Source organism: Bemisia tabaci, unplaced genomic scaffold, assembly GCF_918797505.1.
Source record: "Bemisia tabaci unplaced genomic scaffold, PGI_BMITA_v3".
NCBI classification, from domain to species: Eukaryota; Metazoa; Arthropoda; class Insecta; order Hemiptera; family Aleyrodidae; genus Bemisia; species Bemisia tabaci.
Genome location: NW_027311743.1, coordinates 274,759 through 290,831, shown reverse-complemented (window position 1 = coordinate 290,831; position 16,073 = coordinate 274,759). Strand labels below are relative to the sequence as shown.

At 38.3% G+C, this 16,073-nt stretch overlaps 1 non-coding gene across 1 annotated transcript; it reads right to left on the bottom strand.

Annotated features, from left to right (window-relative positions):
* Positions 1-3,429: 3,429 nt before the first annotated feature.
* TRNAR-CCU (transfer RNA arginine (anticodon CCU)) lies at positions 3,430-3,502 on the bottom strand. The gene has a single exon. It is a non-coding gene; the product is annotated as a tRNA-Arg (tRNA).
* Positions 3,503-16,073: the final 12,571 nt, after the last annotated feature.

Below are 16,073 nucleotides of genomic sequence, written 5' to 3'. Positions count from 1 at the left end.
GTTATTAAACTAAATTATTTTCATTGTACTGTATTGACACTTATGTGAATTTGTATTTTTGTCATTTAACCTATGTTAATAGAGAACACTTCTATCTTCTTCAGGGGGTGATTTTTAGACTTCCCGTTGTATGATTCGTTTTCCTTGTGGAATTTTGAATGAGCAACAGGGAGCCGGAGCGTTATGCCTTAATTCATTCCTCGTCTATAGAAGCCCATTGAATGGGGTGATTCGAGGAACGAATAAATTATCCATCGAGCACGAATAGTTGTATATCTCTGCGCCGTAAGCATCGCGCTTTCGTTCCCTTACATATTGTGTCGGTTCTCTTTTATAGTGGCGCTTCAAGGGATACGTGAGGAATGCAACCGAAGATCGGAAACACGTAATCGACTCCCGTTTTTTAACTTTCCGCCCAAATCTGAATGACTTTTCATTCGCAGCGAAGAGCGGAGTATTACGAGTCCTCGGCTCGCGCCATCGCGCCTCCAATTATGGAGACGCAACATGGACATCCATCGAGTACGAATAGTTGTATCTCTGCGCCGTAAGCATCGCGCTTTCGTTCCCTGCTCTACTTACATATTGTGTCGGTTCTCTTTTATAGTGGCGCTTCAAGGGATACGTGAGGAATGCAACCGAAGATAGGAAACACGTAATCGACTCCCGTTTTTTAACTTTCCGCCCAAATCTGAATGACTTTTCATTCGCAGCGAAGAGCGGAGTATTACGAGTCCTCGGCTCGCGCCATCGCGCCTTCAATTTTGGAGACGCAACATGGACATCCATCGAGTACGAATAGTTGTATCTCTGCGCCGTAAGCATCGCGCTTTCGTTCCCTGCTCTACTTACATATTGTGTCGGTTCTCTTTTATAGTGGCGCTTCAAGGGATACGTGAGGAATGCAACCGAAGATAGGAAACACGTAATCGACTCCCGTTTTTTAACTTTCCGCCCAAATCTGAATGACTTTTCATTCGCAGCGAAGAGCGGAGTATTACGAGTCCTCGGCTCGCCCCATCGCGCCTTCAATTTTGGAGACGCAACATGGACATCCATCGAGTACGAATAGTTGTATCTCTGCGCCGTAAGCATCGCGCTTTCGTTCCCTGCTCTACTTACATATTGTGTCGGTTCTCTTTTATAGTGGCGCTTCAAGGGATACGTGAGGAATGCAACCGAAGATAGGAAACACGTAATCGACTCCCGTTTTTTAACTTTCCGCCCAAATCTGAATGACTTTTCATTCGCAGCGAAGAGCGGAGTATTACGAGTCCTCGGCTCGCGCCATCGCGCCTTCAATTTTGGAGACGCAACATGGACAGCCATCGAGTACGAATAAAGCTAACATGGTCTTATAAAAATTAAAATTGCTGATTTACCAATTCAGTTCTTAAAAAAAAGTGACTGCAATATTTCAAAGTAGATTTCACAGCAAAACAAAATGCTACTTTAACCACTGTTGTAAGCTAATTTGACCACGGGAGTGGTTAAAGCAGCATTTTTTTGGTTGTAAAATCTACATCGAAACATTGCAGTCACTTTTTTTTAGCAATTGAGTTGTTAAATCAGCAATTTAATTTTTTCCGTGCACCTAAAGCTTTGATTGTTTCTCTCTTGCTCTTTAACTTAATTCCAGCGTTGCCTATTGTGCCGATGAAGTAAACTATTACTATTTTTATCTCGGCATTGTTAATTTTCTGAAAAATATACAATTATTATTTAAATGTATTACGACGTTGCCGGTCCTTAAAATTAGGCATCAGAGCATGGTATGTGGAGTTGCCTTTTACCCTCTTTATTAAGACGTCCTGTAAAAAAAAAAAAAAAAAATTAGCTATGGTTTGGACTCACTTGCACTTTTTTTATTAAAAAGAAGATGTGTAATTTTTAATCAAAGAAAGATGATGTTTTATTTTAATAAAAAAAAAGTGCAAGTGACTCCAAAAAATGGCTACAATTGTTTTACTTTTATTCTTGTGCTGACTTCAAAAGTTTTTCCGTAAGTTTCTTTTCTTTGGATTTTTTTTTTATTTTTATTATTTTTTCCTGTAGGAAAACTAATTTTGACGTTAAAGCGCGAAGTTTTCATAGAAAAATCCTGATGAATCGCACAAAATTTGGAACAAAAAAGGTGACCATGGGTCTTTCAACAAAATGAAATACGAGAGGAAATCTGTAACATGACAAACCTAAATACACGTATATGATTTCCTAAGTGCAATGGAGGAACTAGCACATTAGAGTCTGATAAATATATTAGTGGAAATTATGTTTTTGCTCTTTCCCTCCTGAAAAATGAGTTGCGTTTAGTAAGTTTTATTTCTGCTCCAGCATAAGTTTGCGACAGAGTCATTTCCATAGTTTAAAATACAGAACTGTTGGCTTCAATATTGACCCTGAAAGACGATTCCTCAGTCTATGTGGGCTCACACCGTAATTTTTCAGTTCGAGTTTCTAAAAAGTAGAAAGATGCTCCTCGTCAAGATATCTCATTCAAAGTATCTTTAGAAAAACACGATCAGTCATTAGATCAGGCGCATATGTAGAAAAATTAAAAGTTCGGAAATCAAAAATTAATGAGGGTTTATTTTATTAACATTAGATCAAAAAACAAAAATTCACTCATTGTACGTGTACCTGCCACTTTGACGGTATTAAGGGGTGTAACCAGCGCCAGCCCCCTATATTGAGTAATTATTCCAGGCACAGGGGAGGGCTCCTTAGTGTTTTGTTATAGTGTATTTTCCGAAGGAGACACACTATTTTTAGTTTACTCTGCTAATTAGAATTTGTTCAGCTCACTATGAGTCCTTAAGCTTATGTGAAAATTAGGGAGAGAACTGTTTAACCTCAAGGGTCATTAGTTATGGCTCAGACTTTTTTCTTCCTGTTGGAATTATAACGGATATGGAATCCCCCCCCCCCCCGCCAATTTCTCCCCAAAAAACAATTACACTTTATGACTTTTTCCCTCATCCCTGAGCATCAATTTCGGAGTTCTACCTTTAATCGCGATGCTGTCTACGAAATACGGAGCGCTAAATTTCAGCTTTTTCAACCCCTCCCTCACCCCCTCCTTGCAACGCTCATGTAACGCACAGTAACCCTTAACACGTGAAAACAAAAGGGACACGTGTAACACGCACTTTGACACCCCCCCCCCCCCCATACAGCGTTACGCAATTTATAAGCGGCTCCTTATCTCAAATCGATTTACTTATTTGTTTATTTTCTTAGAAATTGGGAAAAAAAAATCCGCAGATTTGTCAGATAAGGTTGTTTAACATTGCATTTTTCACTTTTCTTTATTTTATTTATTTATATTTTTAACCCCCTCCCCCTTTTCTTGAGGAAATGAACACACCCGCCTTGTATCAATGACATTTATCTTGACGTACGCGAGCAAATCGCAGTAAAAAGTAAGGTTACCCCTGGTGGGACTCGAACCCACAATCCCCGGTTTAGGAGACCGATGCCTTATCCATTAGGCCACAGGGGCGGATGAAAGCGTGCGCCGAAAATAGCCATTATAACGCGTCTATCACTGGGAGTATAGCATGAGATGCGCAGTAACTGGTTTTCGATCTACCGGCGCAACTCGGCCGAGGCGGGGCGGTCAATGCATGGACGCGCTCAGTGGGTCAGTTGAAAGCTGATTGGGACAAAACAATCTACCTACACGAATGTACCGAACGTATTTACGCTAAAAGGAACTATGTGGATATGGTTTACAAGTTACATAGTTCCTTTTCGATTTAATGTGTCAATTCCTATGACTTAAGAGCCTTTTGTGATTTGATGCAACGGTGTTGATACTTCAAAACAATCTTGAAAAACTCTGTTAAGGTCGGCAGCGCTGTTTTCAATAATTCACAAGAATCCTATTAATTCAAGGTTATGATTATAAAATATCACGATACTCGTGACAATTTATATTATTTATTTTTTTATTTTTTTTTTTTTTTTTTATTTTATTTATTTATTTTATTTATTTTATTTATTTATATTTTTTGATGTATCAAAGTTTTAGCCATAATAATAAAAAGAAAATAAAAGATTGGAAAAAATACTCGATTTTCCAATGAATTAGTGCGCATTAGTGATTGTGAACTTCGTTTTTATTTTTTTTTTCAATGATAAAAATAGGACAAAAAGGCAACTAATTAAAATAAATTTAATAATACATATTAGTATATCGAGATAATGAAAATTACTTAAATAATATGCATCAGTTAATAGAAAAATAAGATGAATTAGTTTTATAATAAATCAATAAAACGGAAGATGAGAAGAATTAATATAGGCATTAACATACATTAGTAAGTACTTAGGGAGGAGATAGCTATAATTAATTCAATTAAGTAATTTTCCGTTATATGCATTATTTAAATAACTCCATTATTGCATGCATAAAAGTCAATGTATATTTTTTTAAAAAAAATGTCATGCATCCAACTTAATAATATAAAGAAATCCTAAGAGTAACGCATAACGCCTCAAGTACGAGTCACCTCGGGAGGTTGGACTGCAAAGCGGTCAGGAGGCGCAGCCCCTAGTTAAATTTAATGCATTTGAATTCCTCTTGATGCCAAGGCAAATCAATGTGTTATTATATCCAAAAAAAGAACATAATTTACCACTGTGTGGGGACGCTTCGCCGCGCCGCCGCCGCGATAGCGCACAATAGTGCGCACTGCGAAAGATCCAGATCCACAGAATGAGAACCATCTCATCTCCACGTTTAAATAAATTAACCGAACATCCAAATGCTATAATACGACGTCCGAAAATACCTTATGCAAAAATATGTGTAAATCGTTTATGAGTGAGTCGATAATGCAAACCTCAATTTATGTTTAAAAACCTTGCGATGACTATTTTAAAAGTTAGAGATATACAGCTGGATTTTATTAAACATTTATCGAAACGGTTCTTCATATGACGTTATATATATTATATAAAACACTGGTTTTTATTGACGTGTACTTTTAGGAGTATTGTCTTTCTTTTTCCAGTGAGTTCCAACTATTTATATAATAGGCCACTTGTCATCTTTCTCTTGTCTTCAAATCGCTTAAGTTTATCATTGTCTTTTAATGTTTTTATACAGAGACTTACGCAATACGTCTAAAAAAACTAGTTCTAAGGTTTATCAATACTGAGGGGCGCATAAGCTCTTCTTATTGTACAACTTGTAATTTGAATAATAAATATGACGTTATGTTAAACATCCTTAAAATTTCCTTAATTACAAGGGCCCGCTGTGGAAAGGAGCAGCCTAGGGAACGAATTGAATACGGCCCTCGAGGGTGCTATCCGAGGTTGGAAATACCAAACTACTGTGCGACAAATATGTGTCGCTGTTCAGTGTTCCCGCTTGCCACACTGACAATAAGCGCTGCACCATTCATCTGCCTTTCTCAGAACAAAAACCTCGTAACTGCAATGGAAACCCCGCGAAGGTATGCGGTTATGTCATGGCACAGCAGTCATGCTGTCACAATTATTTATACCTGCATTATCCACATGCGTCTCCGCGTTCTTCACTTCTCCCTCTTGCGAAATGTCTTTAAAGCCGTAGGGCAGCTAAAGTTAATCAGAACAGCATCTTGGACGAGGGGTCAAAAAGAAAATTGCTAAAATCATGCACTCGTTTCCCCGAAATTTTAAAATTCTCTCCTCGAGGATTACTGTTTATTCAGGACAAAGCCTCCGATGCAATGGGTTACTTCACAACAATGAAAAGTATATATTTTCAGATATTATTCAGGAATTTAAGAGAAGAATAAACAAATAAATAAGAAAATTAGGAGAAATAAAAATCTAATAAAATAATAACGAAGAAATATTTTTGGATAAAATAGCTTTGATTCGAATGAGGGAAAGATATTCTTAGATGACAGTTAAATAAGCATAACCCACCAAAAATAAAATTACTACAAAAAAAAATTGGCTGATCATTGTCATATCGCCAAAAAGATAAAGATAAAGACACATTTTTTTTAAAAATAATATGCCTTTGCTTTTAAGCCGGCTAATTATAAATAATAACTATAAAAATCCATTTGGATAGAGCTGTTTAGCCGAAATCTATGCTAGGATGGTATACCTACAGCTTATTTTATTCGGGACATAACGGCACAAGAACTGAATTTGGCAAGAAGGATTTATTGCAAATTACTTACATCTCTGAAATGTAGGTAAGTAAGTCTTTATTAAAGTATAGCTAACCAACTATATTAAAGTAAAACGTTTACATTCAAAAATGTAAGTATAATTTGTAATAAATCTTTCGCACCGAATTCATTGCCTGTGCTTTTGCTCGCAGCATGTCCTGAATGGAATACCTAAGCTGTATCATTTTAGCACAGATTACGGTTGCACATCTCTACCCAAATGTGTTTATATTGCTAGCTTTTTTTTTTTTTTTAAATATGCAGGTATTTGTTTTTATATTATATTTTTTGGTTGCCGACTAAGAATAGCGGTTGACAGCAGGGACGTCATGAAATTTTGATTGATGAATTTTAGCTACGTTTTTTGCATTACTGTTTGTTTGAATTGGAAAAATAGTCCAAAATCAAAGGCTTGGGACCATGAAATCAATCGCTAATAATTTTGCAAACAACCCGCCCTTTCTTTTTCATTTTATTTTTTCACGAATAGGTAAGTGTGGTGAATGTACCTGCTTAACCTATTTTAAATGCGAGTCATTGCACTGACCCGGCAGTCACGGTCATTCAGGCGCTGGGTCAAGGTTTAATCGTTCCTCTTTCTCTCTTTTTTTTTCACGCGGAGAATATTGCGGTTATGATCGATGTGTTTACCCCGTGATGGGCAGTCGGTGGATTTGGTTGTGGTCAATTACACTGAGATGACACGAATGCTGCCTGCTGCCATGCTACGCCGCATAAACACCCAGATGTTCCCATAGAATACATTGAGTCGTAATGTAAATCGGAGAGCTGGCGCCATGTTCTGCTCAACGAGTTCCGAGCCCGGTGTGCGGGTCACTTTTTCGATACATATTCGATCCAAAATTGCGGTGTGGAATACGTTGTTATTCCTAGAGTCCCTTTATACTGAGAGTCAAGACAATGTGAATCCATTTCTGATTGGTTCCCGTATTTTAAGCCTTCACAGTGTCACAAACGGGAATACAGATTACATTTTTATCGATTTCAAAGATTATAATCTGGAATGGACCAGGGAATTATGGGTTTACGAAAAACGTTCAATTTCTGTAATCTTTATTCCCGTTTGTGACTCCATGGGGGGGGGGGGGGGTGTTGTCTTGAATCTCAGTATAAAGGGACTCTAGTTATTCCTAGAGTCCCTTCTCACTGAGAGTTAAGACAACCCGTCTCATGGAGTCACAAACGGGAATAAAGATTACACTGATTGAAAGTTTTTCGTAATCTTTGATCGGCCCATTCTCAAATTCCTTTCTCCGTTCCTTCTCTCATCCCGTTTGTTCCTTGCCGAGCCCGCAATTCCCCGATCCATTCCAGATTATAATCTTTGCGATTGGTGAAAATGTAATCTTTATTCCCGTTTGTGACACTGCGGAGGCGTAAAATATGGGCGAACCAATCAAAAATGGATTCACATTGTCTTTAACTCTCAGTATAAAGGGACTCTAGTAATTCCATGGTCGGGTCCCCGTGTATCGCAATAAGAATAGATTATGTATCGTAAAAGTGACCCGGCGCCGCACAGGGGCCTCGGAATGCGGGACCTGGAAATTGCTTAAAAGTGGCGCCAGCTCTCCCACTTACATTACGACTCTACGTACTCTATGCATGCTCCCAACCCGGTAAAATATCAACTTTGGAGATCACTTATGAATATTTTTCCTCGAAATCTTTGGACACATTAGATCAATATGCGAATACAATTTTCTGAATAATGGGAAGAAAAACACTGTCAGGTTTTCCAAAAACCCCTTGTTTCATCAAAGGAGATTTGGCAACAGCTGAAGGCTCATTCTGTGTTTTTCCTCAGCGTGGCATAGTCTTGCTCACGAAACTGTGCAGATTTATAACTTTCACAAACAGGTTATCGTCTGTCATTGACACACTAATATCGCTAGCACAACAAAAAGGAAATGAATGGAAAAAAAGGCATCGGCCGAGTTGAGTTCGCTTGCTTTCGGGTTGACGCTTAGTTTAAGCGAATAAACATAGCGTGGATTTTATTTTGAGTGCGTTTGTCTCTTTCGTGGCGAGTTTTAACTGTCGAAATTACAAGTGACGGACCGGAACTGACTTTGATCCTAACGTGCTCATAAAACATTATACAGAGTTATTCAAAAGTCACGCACTACTGGTCATGAGGAGGGTGGCTATTTGAAATTTTTGAGTTGCCCCCCGCCCCCTCCCTCCAAGGGTATCAAAAACTGGAAAGCTAAAAGTCCCTGAGGAAAAACGTCTTAAACCGCAAATCGATATCATAATTGGAACTAAAGTTATGTCCAGTGGTGCGTGACTTTTGAATAACCCTGTATAATCTTGCCTTTCACATCCCTTCATACTTCAACTAATCACATCAACATGATGTTTCTATTTTTAAAGAGGAATCTTGGCTACATGCAACTTCTACAACTCCTAAGCCGCTCACATTGCCTATCCTAGTATTGAAAGCGAACAGGTTAGAAGAGGTGTAAAAAGCACTTTTGGTTTACTAAAAGCAACTATTACTGCTCCTTAGTCACTCACATTGCCTACATTTGTAATGAAGGCGAACTGTTTAAGGTACGGTACCGAATAGTAACGATTTATTTGACGGCATGGTACTGACGAAATACGCCATAAAAAAAGAAACAAAATCTATAATCTCAAGTGAATGTTAACAAATCTCGTAGAATCTGAAAGAATAAATTTGATGTAAAAAAATATTATGGATATAAGATAAGCAAAAAAACCAAATACAGCGTCACATCTGTACAGTGAGAAGATAGACAAATCCAAATCCAAACAATGATTTATGTGCCAGGCAAAAGATGAGCCATTATGTTACACCACGTTTTCAGGCATCGCACACCGTAGATTTTAAATGAATAGACTTTCTTCACAATAACCATTTTAATAGTGGACATGCGAGTAGTAAACAAAAAAGTACACTTTTTTGCGGTAGTCATAATTGATGTAAACCTCCGACAGGCAGGGCCGGATTTACCTACTTGCCGCCCATGGGTCACCTATATTTTGGCGATCCCTTCTCATTCGTTTTGGAACATCAATAAAAACCATCAAATGAAGTACCGGAGGGGGAGAGGAGAGGTGCACAAGACGCGTGTACTCGTATTGGACACATTTTTCGCGAAAACCATGTCAGACACTATTAGCAAAAGTTTACGGAACTTTGTGCGAAAGTTAAGTTCCGTAAACCTATCTCTGTGTGAACAAGGGCTTCTATTTGTAAGAAATTAACGTAAAAATTATGCAAGAACGAACATAAATGTGGTTTAATCATTTTAAGCTCCGCCGCCGCGCCGCGCTGACTACACTGTTTTTGACGCAATGCGTGAAGTATTCCTACAGTCTTGTAGGCACTATGCGTTTCATACCGACCGCTGCTGAACGCACTGTGTTCGACGCAATGCGTGAAGTATTCATGAAGTCTCGTAGGCGCTATGCGTTTCACGCTGACCGCGCTGTTTTTGACGCAATGTGTGAAGTATTCATGCAGTCTTGCAGGTGCTAATACGTGTTACATGCCGACCGCCGCGCTGAGGGCTTCTCCTTTTCATCTCAAGTCCTATTTCATCATCAAGTCCTATTCATCATCATTGCTCTCTGCGCCGCGTCGCTCCATGCCAAATTGTGTGTTTGGTTTCTCTCTTCACTCGACTAATTAAAGGTCGACTCTTGTGTCACCGAAAGACGCTATTCTCGTTTGTAATTTTTTTTCTGAATCCGATTTTTTTTATACCTATATTTTAAAAAATTGCAAAATTTGCCGCCATGGGCCGCGGCCCATGTGGCCACCCCCTTAATCCGGCCCTGCCGACAGGAATCCCGGTCCTATTCGGACAGAATTCATCCGAGAGGAACAAACCCTCATTTTCGAAAAAATTTAGTCAAGAATGTTTTTAAGTTCCTATAGTTGTATATTTTCTCCTGCCAAAAACTCGACGCTGCAACTAATTAGACTGTGAAAAAGGGCTGAAGTATAGTTTCTACATTGAGTCTAATGAAGGAATAAAACTTCGAACACATTTTTCTCAGTTTCAACTTAATAAATGTGAGTTGGTTATCCCTTTTGATAAACTCAGTCCATTTTGACCATTTTATTGCCTATAGTGCTTGATCTGTAGCTCCAAATTAAAGCAGGGATATAAGAAAGGGGGGGGGGGGTTCGTCGAAAGAAATGGAGGCCGCCCGGCCACGCGACGACGCGGCGCAGTGCGGCGGCCACTTAGTGATAAACTGCATGGGCAAAGCGAATTAAAATTGTAAATACTAACGAAGGAAAACCAGTTAGGAGTACTGCAAGGCAGATGATCTGTTTTGGAATTCAGTCAGGCATTGCTCAAGTCGTCTAATAGTTCTAATTGAGCATCGAAATATGCTCGCCCATAATAACGGTCGGCCCGACAAGTACGAGCGAACCGTCTTGTGGAAAAGCAGTCAGGCACGATTTGAAAGCTACACCAGGCGTGTCAACTAAACCTGTACGTGAAAACTGAGAAAAGCTGTGTCACTAGCTCACAGCATGGAGGAAAGAAGGTCAACTCTCTATGGCACGGTGTGATCACTTGTAACGAAGCATTTTATTTGTTTTTTTTTAAAAAAAAAAAAATTAATCTCACCTTTGGGGTAACATTTTGCAAAGTTTTATCAGTGTCTTCTGTGTTGAAAAAATAATCACCAAAAATTGAAAATTTAAAGAAAAAATTCGGTACACCGTGCTTTTAAGAAAGTTACAACATAGATGTGTGTGTCTCCCAAATTCCGAGTCCAAAATTAATTTATGTCATAAAAGGTGAAGGCGATTGTTCAAAAGTTGGGAGGGCGATTCGATAGCCGATCGATCACGTGATGAAATCTGGAATTTACGACATTTCGTAAAAACTTCCGAGCACCATATAGATGTATTTATGCTAAAAGGAACTATGTGCGTAAGATTCATGTGCAACACAGTTCCTTCTACGAGGTCTGTTAGATTAGAAACCGGATTTTGGTCATAACTATCCCACAATGCGTCCGAATTAGGTTTTCTTGAGCTTTCCTGATAGCTGGAAATATACTTAAGAACGCTAAGTTCACAGATTTTGTTTATTATGATCAGTGTTTATTCTGTGTTATCTTGAATACGAGTAAGTTAGGTGCGTTTTGCGATTTTCATCATGCGATCACTGATAGAGCAAAGATTCAACATTACAGTTTGTTTTAAACTCGGTACACCTCGTACCGAAACTTTTGATATCTGCTAAGTAAAGTTTACCATGATCATTGTATGAGATGTTCCCACTGTTTTGAATGGGTTAAACGATTCAAAACTGGTCAGGAGTTCGTCACAGATGAGGAGCATGGGAATCGACCCTCAACGGCAACTGACTTTTGTCACGTGGAAGAAGTGCGGGCAAAAGTGCTCGAAAATGGTCGTTTCGAGCTTGTTGAACAGAGTAATATTTCTGGAGGCTCTGTACATACAATTTTGATAGAATATGTAGACACGCATCGAGTTTCAGGTACACTTGCCCCTTGATTGTTGTCCGTTGAACGAAAATCCAACCAAATGTCAATTTCCCTTTAGCTGCTTGAACGTTCTAACAATGATCCTACATTTTTGGATATGATGATTTTCGGCGACAATACTTTAGTGTACGGCTACGATATGGAGACGAAACTCTAATCGTCCTTGTGGGTTGAAAAATGTAGTGCAAGACCGAAAAAAGAGAGACAAGTTCGGTCAAACATAAAAATCGCAAAACATCCTTGAGGTTGCCTTACTTCAAGTCACATACCAACGAAGCTAATTAGGATTTTTCAAATTTGTGAACGTAGGGTTCTTAAATATATTTTCAGCTATCAGAAAAGCTCAATAAAACGTAGTTTGGACGCATTGTGGGCTAGTTATGACCGAAATCCGGTTTCTAATCTAACAAACCTCGTAGTATAAATACGTCCATACCACGGTGTAGTCCGACAGGAATTAGTGCACAGAAGACCAAGAAACACTTTGACCATTTCACACGGACCTTAATAAGGAAAATCTGTGTGATTTACAAGAGCTAACGGTAACATTGACCTGACACCTTGACACTTGGGTGGACTGGGCCGCAGGAACGTTATTAAAAACAAGCGGTCTCATTGGCGCTCAATACACCTCACCGATTGGTTTCAGGGGGCTTTGCATGACATTATGACGCGTCGACTTGGGCTAGTCGAGCATGCTCACGGCACACGCTGTTTAAAGGTCGCCGAAACCTGGCCCGGTCATCCCGATATTTCGTCGTTTCCTTCATGAAAGCACGTAACTACACCTCCGTGTTGCCAAATTTCATTTCCCTAAATAGCGTATTTATCGGGAGAATCTTGAGCAATTCTAACTGATAAGATTTCGGTGATTTTTCTTCTCACCTCATGCAAAAAGCAGAAGTTTGAAGAAAAATGACGCAAGTATAATTCTGTTAAAGATTGAATTATTTAAAACAACTTTGCAACCTTGAAATGGACTTACGCTCGTTCGACCGGCGAACGAGGACTTGATAATGAGCGAAGTAATGGTTTTTGCCGAAGACAGTTTGTCACAAAATTTCACCTTGCAATCCTGGCCCACCTGAAGCGTCCACCCACATTTAGCACATGTGGGGAGGAAGATTATGCATTGAGAAAGAAGGTTGGTGTAATCGCTTATTTAAGTGCCAATTAGTGCGCTCTCAATTATTTTCCGTTTTTTTGTTTAGGCCAAAAATAAAAAAAAATAATTAAAGTCTTTGGTGCATGAAGTGGCACACTCACAAACATTCAAATTCATCATTACGACGAAATGGTATTCTCTCATTGTCAGCTCATCGTGAGCTGAGGTAATAACCATCGGTATTTCAGGAAAGGACTTAAAAAGCCAAATACGTTTTCAACTATGATAGGTACCTAACAAAAACTCACTTTTTCGGACGAAATTTTTTGGGTAGTATTGACATATTTTCATTCTATTATTCAATATTCCTCTCTAACACAGACCATTTATTGTGCCATAAAAGTTCACTCATCTGATCAAGCTCATGAAATATTTAAACTGGTGTTGCGAAGTTATGGTTTGAATTTTCCAGGACAATTTTCTCAAGTATACTTTGAATAACTTTTGCTGGAAACTACTCTTATCTAAATTTTACGGTATGGTAACTTATCATATGTATTTCACAAAAGCTTACATACCAAGATAAAAAAAAAGTAAGAGATTAATTTTGATCCGAGATCAGTTAGAAAAGTTTCCTCAGATATTCTGCGATGGGATTTTAAAGTATGGTTTTGGGTCAGTTTGAGACGATGAATCGAAAAAATTATATTCACGACGATGTTTCAATCCGACCTTGGAACCGATGCGTAAAATTATACAGGAAGATTATGGCGACAAATGTCAGCGATATGCATGATGATTATTATTTCTTCACGTCTGACTGACAGGCATCTCTTAAATTATATTCAAAGCCTTTTGATTTATTACGTTCCCAAAAATAGGATATCGGAGTCGATGAATCTCGTAAATAAATAACGCGACTATTTTGATTCCTCATTGGTCCTCTTTCAGGTCCTTATTGATTCGGCCTCCTGATGCTTCGTGGTTTCCGATTCAAGCTCGACTATATGTTGCAATGGACCACTAGACAAGGTACGAATTTCAGCATTCTAATACATGTTTCTTCACTAAAATTTCACGTAAAACACGATGCGCACAACGAAAATTACCAAAATTAACTCCTTACGAAGATATTTGATGATTCTTGATGCGTGAATTGAAACCACCCGCTCCTGAAAACTCAATGCTCTACGTGATTCACATCGCGCGCTAAACGTTATCATGAACGCCTCTGCGATTATAAAATCTGGTAACCTCAACCTTGACGCTTTGACTCAGCTATAGCAAATTACTTATAGTTTGAAAAACACATGTGGGAAATGAACACTGCTTGATTGAGAAGCTTGCTGAAACCGTTGTAGTGCGCGATTTGACTCACGTAGAGCTTTGAGTTCCTTGTGAGCGGGCAGTTCAAATTCCTTGTAACCAATGTGAAATAAAAATATTGATATCTCCGTTAGGATTTGGTTTCAGTAATTTTCGTTGCGCGAATCATGTTTTACGTGAAATTCTGGTCAAAAAACATGTATCAGAATGCTTAAATTCGTACCTTGTCTAGTGGTCCATTGGAAACTGCTAACTTTGGCTCATCTGTAAAGCACCGATCCTCATGAACTCGAATACATTGATCTGGGCCCAAGCAAACACGTATTCATTTTGATGGACACGATACAAAATTGGACGTATTTCTACCAAACGGAACTATGTGCATTATGACTTCAGCCCTGTTGTGCGTATATTCTCATGAGTCTCAGGGCTCATGTCTCAATGCATATAGTTCCGTTTGGTAGAAATACTTCAAATTAGTTGATACCCCTCGTACAATTGCGGTAACTTCCTCCTGAGACGTATCTGCAACAGTTTACATTAAATGGATTAACAGAGACGCGCAGAGTCGCATCTCTTTTTTACGCGAGGTAAAACATGTGACGTTTTTGTTCAGGTCAGACCTTATCTTGTGGCCCATTCCATCCATCTCGTGAATATTACGTCAAATCACTTTCCGAGGAGGAAAATCAGAATACTCGCTTGGTTTTACGATTATTACTCCATTGGTTCACTTTTTAATGACTTTCCGATCAAGGATGACAGCTATCCTCTTCTTTCTAATTACCTGCGCTGATGATTCAATGATGATTTAATTACGTGATTCTTGCGGTTAAGTTTAAAAAGTAATGAACGACTCGTCTCGTGCAACTAAATAAGGATCACGCCCCGTATGCCGGAAACTTTTGTTTCCAAGTAATGAATTTTGGTTTGATTCATTTAGCGAGAAGAAAATACATGTATAAGAGGCTCTCATAATAAATAATGATACTTCATCGTTGATGATGGTTATTTCAACTAATATGCTATTGTCAACTTACGCTAATTGATGCAACACCATCAATTACTATTACCGTCACTATTACAGTATTACACTCTGGGTACAGTATATGGCTTCATGGCCGAAGACTCGGTCATTACAACAATACATCAAGCAGTCCGCAGTTACACATTGTATTATTTTATAGTAATTAGTTTAATTATGCATGTTTTAACTCAATTCATGTATTAATTAATATGACATTTATACATAGACGCTGATCGAAGGTTTTGATTTCATTTAAAAAAAATTTCTCTGGTGTAGCAAAAATTGATTTTTGTTAAAGAAGTTTTGTCTGTTCACTTAGAAAAGCATTTTTGAGTGGAAAAGGTTTGTTTTTTAATTCAATGGAACGTAACTTTTTCATCGAAGATAAAATTTTATTTTCTGCGGTTGAAATCAACTCAGTGCGAATTATCAAGGCCAATTTCTTGTCTTAAAAAAGTATCAGTAAGAATTATTCTTACCTCAAAACGAATTTTTTCAAACCGAAAAAAAAAACCGTAAATAAAAAAAAATGTAAGGTAATTATTCTTTTTAAGTCTCCTGATGAAGTACATTCATTCAATGCTTTTACGTAAAACAGAATATGTTTGATATAATCCAGGCATTACTGAGTGAAAATAACAAGATTAATTGAACTCTGTTGCAGTGCATAATGCTCCGTGCATTTCTCACTTTTCCCGCATCAGAGGCAGATGTATGTCAAATTATCTACCCGCAGAATTCACGGCGCACCATATTTAGCGAATGATCAACTCCTCTTTGCTTGAATATTTGTCAAGTCCAAGTATTTTACGAGCTGCGAAAGAGCATTATTCACTACGAATTAGTAATCAGATTACTAAAAAATATTATATTATACTCTGCTACATGTGTAGATAAAATGTATAAAAAA